Raw genomic sequence first — 16,958 nt, forward strand, 5'->3', positions numbered from 1 at the left:
GAAACGGTCCAAATTGATTAATCGTGTCACAAATTGATGTTAAGCGCTGTCGCAGATACGGCCCTTCTCTCTTTTTTTTTGACCAACTTGGCTTTTTGAGGGTATTGTTCTGCCAATAATGGCGAGGATGGGAGGGGTTGTCGGAGCCGCTTCCGATGTCTGGCTCGATGGCGTGAATACAGAGCGAGTGTGTAATTTAATGTAAGGCGCCATTGTTACCTGGGCTTACTGTACATGACAGGTGAAAGATAAAGAAGTGTGCAGGCCAAGCTCCTCTCAACCTATATTTCAAGATGAAAAACCTGGCTGATAAATGCACCTCAGGAACAGAAGATTTAGATAAAAGTCTCTGCGAAACTAATGGGAGACTTCAGTGTCTCAGTGAAGCATTTACGCGCCACCAAAAGAGAAGGATGAGACCTTTTTGCTCAATCACTTAGTGCGTTCATCTCGAATCTTTCCTCTTGCTCTACACAGGCTTTCAGTCTTTTTCAAACTGATTTATATTCATCTCACCCTCCCTCTGATGATTTCAGTAAAACTTATTTCCCGTGAAACTTCCTCACTATATCTGCCAGTGCAGTGTGGGATCAGAACTGTGTGAGGGGGGAAACAATTAAATCTTCATTTAAAGAAAAAACAGAAGTTATTTAAGTGATTTACTGACTTTTCCAGAGCAGTGATGGGCTCAGGAATCTGATTTCTGATCAAACAGACAAATCCATCTGCTTACTTTTAACCAGTTTGTTGTTTTTAACTAAGCAGCTACCTCTGTGGTCAAAAGTTCCTCAAATGGCCACTTGAGGCTGGCTCAAAAATGAGTCAACTTCCAAAGACTTCAATGTTAAAATGTCCAGATTTATAGTGTAGTTATAGCCTTGATAAAATCCGGTCAAATTACAGTAACTTTCATAACAGCTTTACCCAGCTACTGTCTGTTAGGCCTCACCTACTCTATTTAGAGTCACTGACATCAACCTCTCCACCAGGTTTGCACTGTTGGTGGCTTTTGGAGCATTTTTAATGCTCAAACAGTTGCTGCTCTTGCTGTGTGGTGCAAAAATGTCCAAGAGGTCTGTGTTTCAGTCATGGTGAGTCAATTTTCTTTCTCGGCCATAAAAGGTTGATGGGGTATTTTTATCACCTGGCCGGGCAGCAAGGACACTTTGTGAACATGGTAACTCGAGATGTAGGATTTTCAAATTAAGACCTTAGGTGCAGCTACTAGAACTCTCATACAATTTTAAATTTCAGTGACCTTGACCTCAAGGTCAAGATCAAAGGTCATGTTCTTCAAAATGATTGCAAAAACTCAAAAAGGAAGTCAGCTAGGATTTTCAAATTTGTAACATAGGTGCATCCACTAGGAGGCTGAGGTGTAGCATGACCAACAATATAACTTTATGTGTCACCACAGTGGCTCATCTGCCTCCACCTCACCCCATCTTGAATGTCCTACTCTGTCACACCAACCCCCCCCCCCCCCCCCCCCCCCCCCCGTTTTTTTTTTTTACTTTGCTGTAAATCATAGGGTTACGGTTGGGGGTAGGTTTGGGGTCATCACTGATGATGACTTAGGCCTCACAGTATTAATTCTTGTTAGTATCATTTGCTTCCTGTTTGGGCTTTTTTAAGCTTCAAGAAAACCCAACGACTCGTGCATGCGTTTCACATTAAAAGCATCTGGCTCCAAGGACACACTTTACTTAGCGCTGAGTCATTTGAAGTGTGAAACAGCTGCAGAGATACCTACTTTTATTGACAGTAGATTGAAAGTCATACTAATGTGGAAAGATTTCTGCATCAAAGGAATCAGTGTTGCTGAAATGCATCAGATTTGCTGTGTGAGCATCATGGTACATCAGCAACCTGCTTAACTTTGCATTTTATCATTTCTGTGAGAACTGTTATTGCTTGTGAGCTTTAATTATCTTGATGTGGCATCAGAACAGTAATCAAAACATTTTGTAGTCTGTGAGCTAATCAGCTAAAGAATAACTGAGATGGACACAACCCCCTGTCCCTGAAGTACGTCCTTGCCATCTCTTGACAACCTCCTCTCTGGTAAACTCTGAAAATGAAGTCTGGTGTGGTGCCATATCTCCTCCTCCCGCCCATGTCCATCTGTGTTTTCTCCTCCTTCGTTCAGTCTCCTGTTTAGATAGAGGAGCTTTGGGGGAACCCAGGGGACAGGAGGTGAGGTCCGCAGATAGAGGACCCCATTGTGGTCCAACGGGAAATGCATTGTGGCTGGATTTGTCCAGTTTTATGTAAAAGCAATACTCTTTTCACCTGAACTAATACAAGCTGTGGCGTAAGCCCCTTACTGCCATGTGCTGCATTTTTCCCCTAATCTCTCTGGATTCAGCAGCGTCCCCACATACCTCAGGGCACTCACTGATAAAGCTTTAACTCTATACTACTCTCCCTCTTTTTCTCTCACTCCCTCACTACTCGCCCAGCATCGTTTGCAGTCTCTCGCCCCTTGGCTTTTTTCTCTTCCTCCTCTTTTTTTCTTTCCCAGGACACCGATGAAGCAGCCTAGCAAAAAATTAAAGTGATCAAGAGATTTAGAAGGACGAGGAGAAAATCACTTTGTGAATTCCATCTACGAGAGGAGATGAGAAACGTTGGGGGAAGAAGGGAGAGTGGCAGAGAAAAGAGAGGCAGTGGGATTTTTGAACTTGGAGTAAATCAGCTTCTGCATCATGTACTATTATGGAGCAACACAGGCCATACCCAGCTGATTGATTTTAGCGTTGTAAATTCACCACTGGCCCTGTGATTCTTTTTTTTTTGGATTCTATTTATCTCCTTTTTTGTCTTTTGGTAGATTAAAAGGTCTGAAGAATGAAACATTTAAGTATAAACGTACCTGCAGTTTGTCTAATGGCCACTTGAGGCTGGTGAGTCAATCCCTGTAGACCTCTGTCAACTTTACAACATGTAAACAAAGGGTTTTGTCCGCTCTAGCCACTTCACTCCTTCCAACCCCTGTAAAGTGGTGATTTTATTTTTTAAAATGACCTTATTAAATTTTATTAACAATTAAAGCTATGTATTACTTTGGACACTCTAACCATTTGCATTTTTATCCAGTTTTCTAATAAATACTATAACTTACAGTGGATAACTGCCCAGGACTTGAGCATCTTATTTGTTATTAATGAATTAGCAGGTATGCTCTGCAATGTGCCCACACTGTCTGTGCCTCAGTGGATAGCTTAGCCCTCCGCCCTCTTGTGAGTCTGGCTTGTGGATTCATTAATCAATGTGTTGCATCATGTTGGCTCTGTCCATCTGTTTTATACAGTTTGTGGTTAAGAACAGTTTGCAGAAATAGGATTTCACTGACGAACAGCTCAAGTGCGCGAGATGTAAAAATAACAAGGACAGTCTGCATTTTTATTAAATGCATAATCTTATTTTTAAGCTGCTCTGATATCTGAGAACATGCCTCGCCTCGTTCTCCTTAGATGCCTTCAGATTTGTTAAATTTCTGCTGAGGTGTTTCCATCAGGCATGTTTAGCTATGCGCAGGTAGGAAGGCTCCTTTCTCTCATCAGCCATGATTTGTCAAAGCAATTTGGAGTCTTGCAGGAGCTACTGTAGGTCCTCCTCTTAAGCAACCGAAAGCACACAGCACTGACAGGATCTTTATTTAAATAAAGATCCTGTCAAGAGAGATTAACTGTTCACAAGCCCACACAGGGACATCATGCCAGAAACTACAGATATACCACTGCCTAGCGCTTCTACATCATTTCCTCTGAGGTCTTCCTCTCTGTCCTGCTCTTGAGCATGACTTTTTTAAATGTTACTTTCTCTGCTTTTTTTTTTCTATCTGCTCCTAATCTACCTCAAGCTTGTAGGCTGTCTTCCCAGTGCATGTTTCTTGATCTGGAGTCCGGGATTGGATTGCTCAAGAGAGGAGAATTTCTCCTCTCTGAAGTTAAGCATAAAAATGCGACATTTTCTTTCTCCTTCACCTCGTCCTCACTTTGGTCCCTTCGGTTCCCTCTCACTCCCTGCTCTGCTTTATCTTGTCCTTGTGCTTGTCCTCTCCCCTCATCTTCCTCCTTCAACTAAAGAATCGAGTATCCTTTGAAGCTATTTTGCTTTTTTTCTTCTCACTTTGGAGGCGACAAATACATGCAAAATCTATTTTTGTAGATGTATGTTCCATATGTGCGCTATTCTTTACATGATCATTAAACTGATTATCTGCCATTCCAGTGCTCTTGCTTGCTGTTCATTAACCTGTACGAATTTCATATGCAGTTCGCATGTTTTCATTCAGGGAGTAAAAATTTATCATATTTATAGCTACTTAAGCTTAAAATCTAACAGAGCATTTTATCACACAGAATCAGAATGCAAGTTTTATAGGAAAGCACTGGAAATTATAAAGTGTTTTTCTAATTATATTTTGAACCCTCAGTATGCTACTAAAAATCCTATTTGACATTATATTTAATATTTATCATTATAATATTTATTTATTATAATATTTATTATTCCTCAAGCTTTTTGCTCTCCTTATCCATTTTTCTCACTTCCAGACAGATAGTTTCCCTTAATTTTCACTGACTGGGTTTCATTGTTTTCATTGGGTTTGAAAGAGTCACACTTGCCACTTGCAACAGGAGTGAAAGGAGTCAGGTGGTTCCTCTTAGGGAGATCAGCGCTCTCCTACAGTCATTGCAAACCTATTGTTTTTTCCACTTCTGTACTTAAAGCTTGTCAGCTGTTGCCAAGTGGCTGGCTGGTCACAAGCAGCACGTCTTCTGCTACAGTCATTGAAACAGTAAAAAAAAAAAAAAGGCGTATATATATAAAAGAAATATTATTTAAACTTTATTATGTGTTTTCCCCAAAAATACATGCAAAACATTTGGAATAAGATGCAAGAAAAACTGGAACCTGCTCATTAAATTATTGTTTCCTACCCACTGCAAGAGGTCAGATTATCCACAGGTTGAAACCAAATCTATGTCCAAACTTAAACGCTACATAAATAAAAATGTGAAGCCATGAAAACCATGTCATGAAGCTCATAAAGCTGTAGTTACTGAGTCATATGAGTGTTGCCGACTTTTACCCACTATTCCCCGCTCTGTAACTTTACATGGTCTTCCACTTCATGGCTGCGTTGCTGTGATTCCTAGAGGCTTCCTCTTTGCTGTAATACCACTTAGAGTTGATTGTGTATTGTGGAGGTGATCTAGAAGAGAAGAACTGTGTGAACCTGTGACCATGACTAATTCAAAGATAAAGTGGTGTGACCTGATACTATTTTCCATGCAGTGCATGCATACAGTCAAGTACACACTAGTCAATCACAGCATTATATCTACCTGTCTGATATATTGTAGGTCATCCACATGCTGCCAACTACCTCTGACTTGGACATTATACCTCTGGGAATGTCCTGTGATGTCTGGCATTAGGACATTGTCAGTGGATCCTTTGATCCTCCAGGGATTGTTAAGGCACATCCCACAGATGCTGGATCAGATTGAAATTTGGAGTATGGAGGCCAGGGCAACACCATCAGTTCTTTATTGTGCCCTTGAGCCAAAACCATGACAGTTTTTGCAGGGTGACAGGGCACATTCTCCTGCTGGGGGAGACCACTGCCATTGGGGAGTGCTTTTAGCACAGGATGTGCTTAGTGGGCCATAATGTGAATATGGGTGGTACATGTCAAAATAACATCCACATGAGTGCCAGGAGCTAAGGTTTCCCAGTAGAGCATTGCACCGTAATGAGATAATCAGTGTTATTCACGTCACCTGTCAGTGGGTTAATTGCTGTGATTGATAGTTGCTGATTTTCTTTGCCGTGTTAAAGTTTTATGGTAGTAACACAAAGAAAGACACTGTGCGTCTCATGGGCGGGTGGCTATGATGGTGGGTGGGCGGCATGGGTGAAGGTGGGAAGCCGTGTATCCACATATCACTGCTTCCCATCAGAAAATTTTCTATCAGCAGATAAAACAAGAAGGAACAACACCTCGGACAAGATACGCCTTCGCTAATCTCCCACACTTATCAGCGTTCCCCCCACTAATATCGCCTCCTCCAGTTTTCCCTGTGTTACTCCCCACCTCCACTCCACTGAGTCCCCACCCACACGACCCCTCCCCGAACACACACTTTGACGCGCGCGCGCTCACACACGTCGCCCGACTCCTCTCCCACCACGCCATTGTGAGAGCCGGCCGCCCTGGCAATGTGCTCCTGTGTGATACTGAGAGAGGGCAATTCAGCTCCTCATAAAGACCAGGCTATAATCTCCTCCCAAAGACAGGTCCACCTACCCGGTCCACATACACACACCTCCACGAACACACAGCCTCACCGTGTCCTCACCGTGCTACACCTACACACATACACGGTGACGACTTAAAGCTGCACCCAGAATGACACGCACCATTATAAATAGTCTAATCTATATGGTAATAGTGTTGTATTCTACAAGCAGAGAATAGGGATAAGATAACATTGTGACTTCAGGGTTTGTACTGCCTTCTATGGTAATTGTTATCAAAGGTTATTTGGGATGACATCGGCGGCTCCTTGTGATTGGCTGGGCCCTGTTATTTACGATATGAATTATGATAACCATGATGTCTCTCTGTTCCTCTCCCTAGCCGGTGCCTCGCCAGCCGCCAGATACAATAAATTGCTATCGTTAATCACAGCGCTTTGTTCTGCCATGATTACCCCTCCACCGCAATAAGAGTTTTATTTAAAGGAGAATATGGATTTGTCATCCTTCTGGCTGCAAAATGAAACTGACAATATTTTATGTCCTGACATTTAATTTGTAAAAGCGGACGCAGGCTGCATTTGCATTTTATGACACACTCTTCCTCTTTCTCCCTCTCTCGTTCTCTCTCCCTCACGCTGATCTATCTCTCTTCCCTCCTCCTCGATGTCTTCCTCTCCTTTTATACATAGAGTGGAGGTGACATTTGTGGATCAGGTTGGGGCTGGAACGAGAGCAAAGGAAAGGGAAAAGGCGGTGAATGCTGCTGAATGGCGGCCAAAGTTTACTTGTTTTATCAGGATGCTGTTATTTTGCTCTAGCAAGTGTCCGGGCCAACCAAGTGAACTAAAAATAGCAACGTTGGTTGATTTATATAACAATGCAGAACGAGGTTTCTCTTATCCTAACGGTATCGATATTTTCTTCAAGATTATACTGATAACTAGATATTAGGATGCCAATGATTACTTGATGTGGGGAGGAAGGTTTGGGTGGAGTTTGGTGAGTTTTTAATGTACAAGATCAGAGCTGTAGCTCCAAATGAGCTAATTTTTAGAGAATTATGTGCAATAGCTCTATGCTCTATTCATTGAAACTTCAGTAAAGTGAATTCCAAAGACTGTTTCTATCTCACCGTCAACCTCCTTCCAGTAGAGACAAAACAGGATGGAGCCATCTCTTCCACCTTCTTACATCAGGCAGAATGGATGGCCTTCACACCGTGATATTTCCGTACTATGCCGTACTATGTGACAGGATTTAATAGGCTTGCAGAAGAAGTTTCATGTATATAGATGGTAATACTGATAATACCTACTGAAACCACTTATCTGTTCTTCCACAGTTTTTTTTCCAATGCTACATCCTTCTCCACGCTGGTTGGTGCAGTGAGGATAACAGGTGGACGTTATATTAATACCAAAGTTTCTGCTGCCATAGCTGGAGCAGACCATCATCTTGGCTGCATGTCTGATTTAATTTGCTTAAGTTTTAATGGTTCTAATATTGAAGTGTTATATTATATTAAATATTGAATTCCTATTGGTTGTTTTGTAAACGTGTAGCAGTCACAATTTAAATCTCTTACAAAAGATCCCAGGAATAAATACACTAAACTCCATGTTTAACAGCAGGCTAGTTAGTGCTAATCCTTAATAAAGGTACCAGCTTTTGTCTATCACCATCTCCCCAGAGTAACATTTAAACCTTGTTCTTCTTTCTTTTGACACACAAGACTGAAGCCACCCTCACTCTGCCAAAGAGCAGAGAAGGATGGCACAACTAGAATGACAGAAAATATACAACATCCATTCTTTTTCCCCAAATCTGCGATAAATTAAGTATTTGTTCTAGGAGGAATATTCAGCAAGTATGAAGTTTCTTTCACAGGTAGTCCTGCATTCACACTTTTTTTTCACAATGTTTTTGTGTGTTTGAAGTTTGCTGAAAGTGATTTGTTGTTGACATTCAGTTCAAAAGTCCTGCATGGACTATTAAAAATAAATAGACACATTAAACAAACCCAGCAGCAGACGCACACTCTAATCCTCTTATTTGGCTGAGCAAAATAAAAATGACTGGTTTGGTTTGCTTGTTGATGGTTATGAAAAATGAACATCTTCAGCGAAATGTTCTCACTCACAAAGAGTAATATTTTACACCAGGTGATGATTCGTCAACATATTACGCTTTACTTAAATCGCTTTGGAAAACATGATTTAACATCATCAAAGTGCTGGTTAGGTTAGGGTTAGGGCTGGAATACATGCCTGCAGCGTGTATTGCAGTGGGACCGTCATTCTACTGAATTTCAGCCATAACCCGCGTAGCATAAGAACGCGGAAGGTCGCCTTTCGCGTTCCTCAGGAACGCCACGGGACGTGAGAAATCGCCAGGATGTTATGCCTCGAGAGTGAGAACAGGCTGTCTTCATAGGTGTGACAGGTCAGCGCTGAACCAAGCAAATGAAAGTTAACAGATCAGGTTTAACACGTTATTGTTTATGTAGATAAACTTTGTTCCACTTGAACGTTGAAGTCAAAATGATTCGCATGTCATGTTTTTTAGTATCTGTTGGTCCGATGGTCCTATCTTAGCTTTTTCTGCATTGTTTTCACTGCATTATTTATGTGATTATGTAAACTGAGCAAACAAGCATTCACACAACATATTTTCTGATCTGCTCACAAGTTCCTAAACAGACCAACAGGGTTGCTCTGTCTTCAGAGACAGAATGAAATTAAATGCATCTGTCTTTGTGTTTTTCGTTAGCACTTAAACAGAGAGCCGCAGAACGTCTTTTCCACATGTGCTCCCTAATTACTACTGCATGTTTTTTAAAATAATCAGCAACACTTTCAAGACATTTCCAGGGCTCAAAAAGTGCTAAAAAACATAGGATTTTGAGTGACTCCTGAAGTGCATTTTTTTTCTTCTCAGTTCATCAACATAACCTTTGTTTAGCTAGAAGGTCTAACAGGGACATCCAGGCGACATTCAAGAGGTACCTCGAGCCAAAATTGAGGTCATATCCGTGAACTATTTTCTAACAATGACTGTCAGCCAGTGATGTTTAGGAACAAGTCATGTTAAGAGTTGACACCAGAGAAAAAGTGATGAAAATATCAAATAAAATGTGATTTAGTATTTTACGTCAAGAATAGCGCTTTCAGCAGGAAACAGTCGTGAATGGTTGAGAAAGTTTGTTAACCTTAGCTAATACAGGTAATCTGAATAAAACCAGTAGGAGGTGATCCAGTTTAAGACGTGTTGTTGTCAACGGGGTTCATGAGTCCTTCAGACAGGATGGTGCAGGTGCATCAGGTGAAAAGGGTTGAACTACACCCTTTAAATTCCCTTTAAATATCATTAACATGGTCTCAATATTAACAAGGAGCCTCAATATAATCGAGTCTTCTACTGTTCCATACTTAAACAGGCTATCATGTTCTCTCACACACACACTCACGCACACTGTGAGGGCTCTTTGGGAGATAACTATAGTGAAGTCAAGCTATTTCCTTTTCCTGTTTGTGTGGTGCCAGGCGAGACACCCTGCTGCCACCGAGGAATGTTGATAATGCTTGCCCTGGGCACTAAATGCACGCACGCACACACATTTATACACATCACTACACACAGACAGTAACAGTGAACGCCCATGTTATTCCACCAGCGGCAAAAAACTTAATACATGTAAACATGATGGGGAATAAACTCGATGAAGAACAAAAAAAAGCCTCCAGAGAAGACGAGACTTTGAGTGACTTTGACCCTACGTAGCCTCAGCTGACTCCGGCACACACTCACACACACACTCAACAGCGTCCCTCTCTTTCTCTCAACTCCACCTTCCTCTCACTTTCCTGACCTTCCAGTCCAGGGGGGATGGAAAGAGACAGCGAGCCCACTGGAACCTTGGGCTGAGTTATGCAGGAGTGAGCTTTGAATAATTGTCCTGCAATATGAGTGTCTCTGATTAATTGCTTGAGATAAGGTCTGCTTTCCTCCCCACTCCTCTCCATCTGTACTACCCCCGCCCGCCTCCCAACCCTCCCCAACTCCAGCTCCCTGGCCTGCCTGCCTGCCTGCCTGCCTGAGCTCCCATAATCAGCCCGGACTACTGAGAGAGAGAAACTATTTAACTGACCCTGTCATCTCGGAGCACGATGATGGCTGTCCTAATTACTCAACAATAACAAAGGCCCTCATTTAGCTCTGACGATGGCTGCCTGCAATCAGCAGTTCTATGAATAACTTAACAAATAGGAATGAGGGTGGGAAAGAAAAAAAACGTATTTACAGGCACATTAATTCAAGGCCAAAAGACAATACTTGTCACCTCCAGCTAACTTGGGATTCAGGTGACAATCAGTAGGTAAGCATGTGTGTGCGTAGGCTTGTGTAATGTGTGTCTAAGGTCCCGCACATGCACGTAAGTTGAGGTTTGACTAAGTAAAAATCCTAAAACTATTTGTCTATGCATGCTTTTTCATGATGGAACTGGCCATATGTGTAATTTTATGCCTAAATGTCACCGTGCATGTCGTTATCCAAAAGCAATAAAAAAAAAATAGTCAATCATTGCTTTCATTTAAATAAAATGATTAGAAATGAAGGACATAACACATCTATAAATGTAACCAAACTGTTTTTAAGAATTTCTAAAAATGATCAAAAACTGTGGCTATTGCTTTAAGACGATCGTAGTGAGGGTTTACAGTTTTGCTGCCATGATGGAAGTTCACTTTCTTTAAATTGATGCCAAAGGTAAGTGTTTACTTTAGCAATGTGGGAAAGATTTTCACATACATGATAACTTTAAAAATAATCAAGAACAACTGAGGTTCATCACTCAAACACAAGTGTTAATGCCAAATTTGAAGGTTTATATCACAATTTTGCATTCATTATACCACTAAGTAGCAGTTTAAAGCGAAATTATCAGGAAACGACATAGTACTAAATGATCAAAAGTTCCTTTTTCTTTAGGAAAAGGCTTTACATTCACATTTTAAGCAAAAATGAAAAAGATGAAGCATTGCAAAATCAGATTAAGAGACACTTTTAAATAAACAGGAACATAATACAAACTTATTTACTACAGTTATTAAAAATTTGGTTTTAAGTGTGTTTTGAAGATTACTCCATGACCCGACACAAATCATAAAATCTTCCCGTAAAGTAAAAGTAGTCATTACTGATAGTACACAAAAGTTACAACATGTTCTTAATGATGCAAAAATAAAAGCATTTTAAAGATTATAATATCTGTAGCTTTGTACTTGATAACTTGTAAAAAATACAACATTTTATAAGCCGATGATATTTCTATATAAAACCAAATCTTCCTAGTAACTATAAAATAAATGTAGTTTAGTGAAAAACTGTAGAGGATGTCAAAACTAAAGTTAAGTTCAGCGCTTCAGTGAATACAGCAGTTTATTCATAGAATAACAACAAAAATAAAACTGAGTTTGTTATAATAAAAATCTTAATGTGGATAAGTTACATTTAAAATAGGACATGACTGAACATGTTTCCTTTCACTGATCCCTACAAGCTAAACATGGTGGTTTGGTCAGGGACTGTTTATTTAAGGCGTATCAGTTAGCTTAATATGTCATAGATAACCAGTTATAAGCTATGTGCACTCTTCAGTTTGTATAAGAGAATGGTGATACTGGCCAGATGAGAATCAGATTTTTGATTAAAAAAAAAAAACAAATATATGTCAGCCGGACATGCTGGTTGAATCTCGGTCTTTGTGTGCAGTTGTGTTTCTGCGTGTTTCAGAAGCCATCGGCTGCCGAAGTATCAGCCTCTGTAACCACAGATAGCACCTGGCCTTTGTTGAAAAGACTATTTACATATCAAACACCCTCCCGCCTGTTGTTGCTCCCCGCATGGAAGACGCAGACAGAAAAGACGGGAATTTCTTCGGGGGAAAAAAATATAAACTAAACAAGGAAGTGAAAAGAGTTATAATGAAGGCAGGCAAACTGTGTGGAGCTCCGTTTACTGATAAACACACTGGGCCTTTATAGTGTTACAATAAAATGGCACACCAGGACACAGGCACACAAACGCACACAAACAGGGCGGTGAAGACAAGTTGTATAAAGTTTGACTAGAATTTCAGAAGCTTTTATTTTCTTTTTTTTTTTGGTTGGGCGGTGGGGAAGGGGACGATAGAGAGAAAAGGGGGAAGTAGAGGAAGTGGGGGAGTCGGGGGAAGCCGAGCGTACACTTGACACTCAGCTAATGGTAAATCCTCAGCTTTATACTGTAATTTACTGCAGAGCCTTCAGGCCAAACAGCCTTTGAAGTGCTTGGAAATGTCAAATCAATTATTACTTAAATGAAAAAAAAGGAAAAAAAAGAATTCAATTTACGCGTTTCATGATCATCGGTAACATTTCTAGATAGAAAAAAAAAGCAAAGCAATTTAAAGCGATTTGAGCCCCGGCTCCATTTTTCTCTGCAATTCTTTTTTTATTCGTCCTACACAGATATGCTGATTGGAATATAAAGTTGTTGATGATTGCGTCTTTTCTTCGTCTTCTCCTTTCTTGTGCCATCGTGATCGCAGAGTAAAGAAAATCAATTTGGCAGTATAATACTCTTCATCAATTGGAACTGGGCGATAATGATGTTCTACACCTGCGAGTGTGTGTGTGTGTGTGCTCTAAGTGAGAAGTGTTAGGGAGAGTAGCATGGAACAATACGCCTTCTTCATGATTCATTACGTCCTAATGTCGTTACATGAATAAAGACAGCTCGTGCCCTCTGAATTACACACTCCTCGCGCTAATGGTTCTGAAAATAGGCTGAGCACAGCCCTCCTCGCCTCGATGTGCTCTTTGTTCATGGACAGGTAAAGCAGACGAGCTGCGAAGTGTGACGCTTTTCTCCGAGTATTGCTCATGACATCTGTATCGGCGCATCGCTTCCCGTGAAAGTCAGAGGCCTGAACTTTCAGTGAGTCATTCCTCTTTGCTTGGCCTTCAGTGAAGCTGCTGGCTAAAGAGTGCGCACAAGAATGAGATAGTATGTTTTCATGCTAAACTCAGAGGTATTTAGCTGTGCACATAATTTAGAATTCATAGCCCAAGACTTAAATATTTAGCAGGTTGTCATGTACTATTTCAATCATTGTGTCCAATACTTTTTGTCAGTAGGAATTAATATTGGCCCTACCATGTGACACACCACATTAGCCTTTCCTACACAGGACAAATTTAACAACGAGCATATTAGCCAGCTAGCTCGTTGCCCAGCAAGGAGATATATTTGAGTCAGTATACATCATTAAGTTGCACCCAAGACAAAACCAGCCAAATCTGCGTTCAGATTTTGCTGCAGCCCTTGGGAAATTTTCTTCCCTCTGAGGGATCCTTCACCCCAAAAAGTCTGAGAAACTCTGGCTACTCCAGCTAAAGTCACAGCGCATGCATTTATGTTCCCTAGTGCCCACAATGAGACAAGCCTTGGATGACAAACCTTTAGCAGCTCCACTTACGGGTCACAACATGAGATCATCTGCCGCCATCTCACCCTGTCCCTAGCATCCTCCTCCATGAATCTACATCCATGAACCTCTCAATATTCATCAAACCATCTCAGCTTCGTCTCTCTGTTGTCTCTCTCGCTTCCTCTAACTCAACCAAAGCACAGTGCTTTACAAAATATGCAAGAAAACCGCTCCCACTAAAGTTGCAAACAACAAACTTCTTTAATTTGGGAGCAAAAACACACTGTCGAGCACAACCAGGCTAGGCAGGATAACATACTAACCAAACGTAAAATGGCTCATACAGCATCACCGGACCAATCCCTAGTAACAATATTGTGAAGCTGGAGTAGAGTTTACTTATTCTTAAACTGTTAAGTATTGAGTAGTTTACTTGAAATGTACAATGCAAGCACTCCTTAGGCTGCTTCTGTGCTTGCATTTGTCACCACTATTGCCTATTGCACTGTAACGCTGCTGCAGGTATATTGTTTCAGTAGATTCACATGACAGATTAGTTAGTGTGTCAGCAGTGACAGTAGCTCACTGGAAAAGAATGATGGAGAATGTGATTCATTTATTTACACTTATATAAATACTGTTTCCTGCAAGCTGCAAGCATTAATAAAAAGCTGCTCAGTATTTTTATTGTATATCATCACAAACATCTAATAATCTATTCCAAATAGCTCTCTCTCTCTCTACACACACACACACACACACGCACATATATATATATATACACATGTAATTTTGAGGGTATATCGCTCAGTTCAAATCCATAATCCTCATCAGTTTTCAGTTCTCAAATGAGTTAAAACACTGATCAGTTGCCTCTACATAACTAAATACATAAGCAGAAATATGAAATATGATATTGAAATCAGTCTTTATGTAGACTTTCAAAGTTCTTTTAATTAGAAGTCTCAAGACTGGAGTGGCACTTTGACCACTCTGGTAAAAAAAAAAAAAAAAAAAACGAGAGCTCTCATGCTTTAGTTTCCACCTTCCTCAAACCCTCTTCTTTTGTTATTTTTGCAATTAATGTATACCAAAAAACAAAAAAACATGTGATTCTAGACCTCTGGTGGCTCATGAGTTTGGTTTTGCTGGTACATCATTTTGTTCTCAACAAATTACAGAATGTCTGTCAGTAAGGTTTTTCATCTTTAATACTTCATTCATCAAGATGTGATGATGTGTCATTAAGTTTTGTTTTAGTGTTATGCCATTCAATACCATTATTACTTTACTTTCCCAAAATTTGACTTAATTTTTTCCAAAGAAGACTCCTAAGTAGAAAACAGCATTGCAACATTCAAAGGGAGAAGTCACTGACTCATCATGCTGTAAAATGAGACTTGTTTTCTCCTTCGTTTCTCTGTCAAAAGAAAGGAGAATGTAATCGTTCCATTTGTTTGTCTGTTTATTCGTTAACAGTCTGGCGTCCATGGTTTTCAAGTTATCATTTTCAAAGTTTTTGTGACGGTGGATACCAATAACGACTCGAGCTGATTTGTTTTTGATGAAAATCTGGTCAAGGTCAAGGTCACACTAAATGTGAAAACGTTACATTTCCCACAGTTTATTTTGAACAACGCCTCCAGGGACATGAGTACTTATGCTAGCTAACCATTTGACCACGACCTTCGTTCGTGATCAAAGTCAGAGTCGACTTTGAAAAAAAATTAAAGAAACCATATTAAGTAATATGTCGTATGAAAAGGCATGGAGAGACAATTTTCATTTTTTCAATATGATGCCCTACAATTTGACAATGACGCCATACAGAAAAATGTCATAAAATGTCAGGTTTTTACAGCTTCTAAAAACCAAAGATTTCAACCAATACTGCACCAATCATATGGGTATGAGCATGTAACGCTTCAAGGCCTTCAGTGAAGCTGCTGGCCAAAGAGTCAAGGTCAAAGTCAAAGTCAGAGTCATACAAATTAGGAAAAAGCTGCAGTTCCCATTGGATAATCTCTTAAAGGAGTATAAGTCAGTGGGGAACAAAAGCGCTTCCTTTGTTTGAGCTCTTTCAAACTTTAACATTTTTTCAATATAACATTATATTCACAATGACACAGTGACACTAGATTTCCACATTACCAATCCTAACATCAATTTGATTTTGTTAGATATACTGTAGTGTCTGTAGGAAGTACAGTCTATTGTTGTGTGAATCTGGTGATTGGCATGCCTAAGATTATTGAAATCTTGCATCACACACTGAGGTTCGTGGTCACTTTTCTGAGCTACTAAAACTGCACACAAATGCAGCATTGCAGACATTTCAATCAAGCCAATCAAAGAAACATCAACCACATGCAGTTTATTGGTGTGTAACACATTTATGACTTTAGGTCATGAGAAACAATTTCAAGACGAATCCTTGGCATCACATTTCTTCGACATTTACGTGGAACGAGAAAAGAAGAGGAAGTCCAGCACGCGCCATATTCACATGTCCCTCCTGAGTCGCTGTACTTTATTTTCAGGAGTTTCCACATCTGAAGTTGTTTCAATGTCATTTTGGGAACAGAAAATGGAAGAAATATTATCACAAACATTTCAATTTGCTATCCGACAGTGAAAACTACTACTACAAAGCCAGCAGGGAAGACGAGGGAGAAGATGCGGGCCGATACCAAACTACTGCATCAACAAGAAAAACTTTACAATGGCAGCTTGGATGGTGAGTGGAGGACGACACTATTAATAATCTCCTCTCACTAGAGACAGAAGACAAAACAAGCATTTTATCCAACTATTCTTTTAACCAGGAAGTGAAACTGTTTTGTTAGAGATCCTCGGACCAAGATAGGCAACAGAGAAAACCTGCACTAGCATCGAGAAGCACATTCCTGGAGTTGTGTTACTTTGAGCATAACTGTCTGAAAAAAAATAAAACTACTACAAAATAACATTTATTGGCAACCAATTGCACTTCTGAGTAGTCCAAACTGTCCAGGGGAAAGGCCACAAAGGAGCAGAAAGCTGAGAGCTCAAGAAGCTAAAATGAAAAGAGTAAAGACAGGGGGGGAAAAAACTCTCTAAAGGTCTATTATATATGACTCATGCAACATTACCCATATGATAGCAAATATTTTAACAAAAGGTTCCTATTGGTCACACAATATTATCTCGCCCCTGGCAGAAGGTCGACCAC

At 40.3% G+C, this 16,958-nt stretch overlaps 1 long non-coding RNA gene across 1 annotated transcript in view; it reads left to right on the top strand.

Annotated features, from left to right (window-relative positions):
- The window catches only part of LOC113009181 (uncharacterized), a 39,581-nt gene extending 23,087 nt beyond the window's left edge, over nt 1-16,494 (top strand). The window contains exon 3 of the long non-coding RNA XR_003270125.1: nt 16,380-16,494. This is a non-coding gene — a long non-coding RNA (uncharacterized LOC113009181). The remainder of the gene's footprint in view (nt 1-16,379) is intronic.
- Nucleotides 16,495-16,958: the final 464 nt, after the last annotated feature.

The sequence above is a fragment of the Astatotilapia calliptera genome, chromosome 17 (assembly GCF_900246225.1).
Source record: "Astatotilapia calliptera chromosome 17, fAstCal1.2, whole genome shotgun sequence".
NCBI classification, from domain to species: Eukaryota; Metazoa; Chordata; class Actinopteri; order Cichliformes; family Cichlidae; genus Astatotilapia; species Astatotilapia calliptera.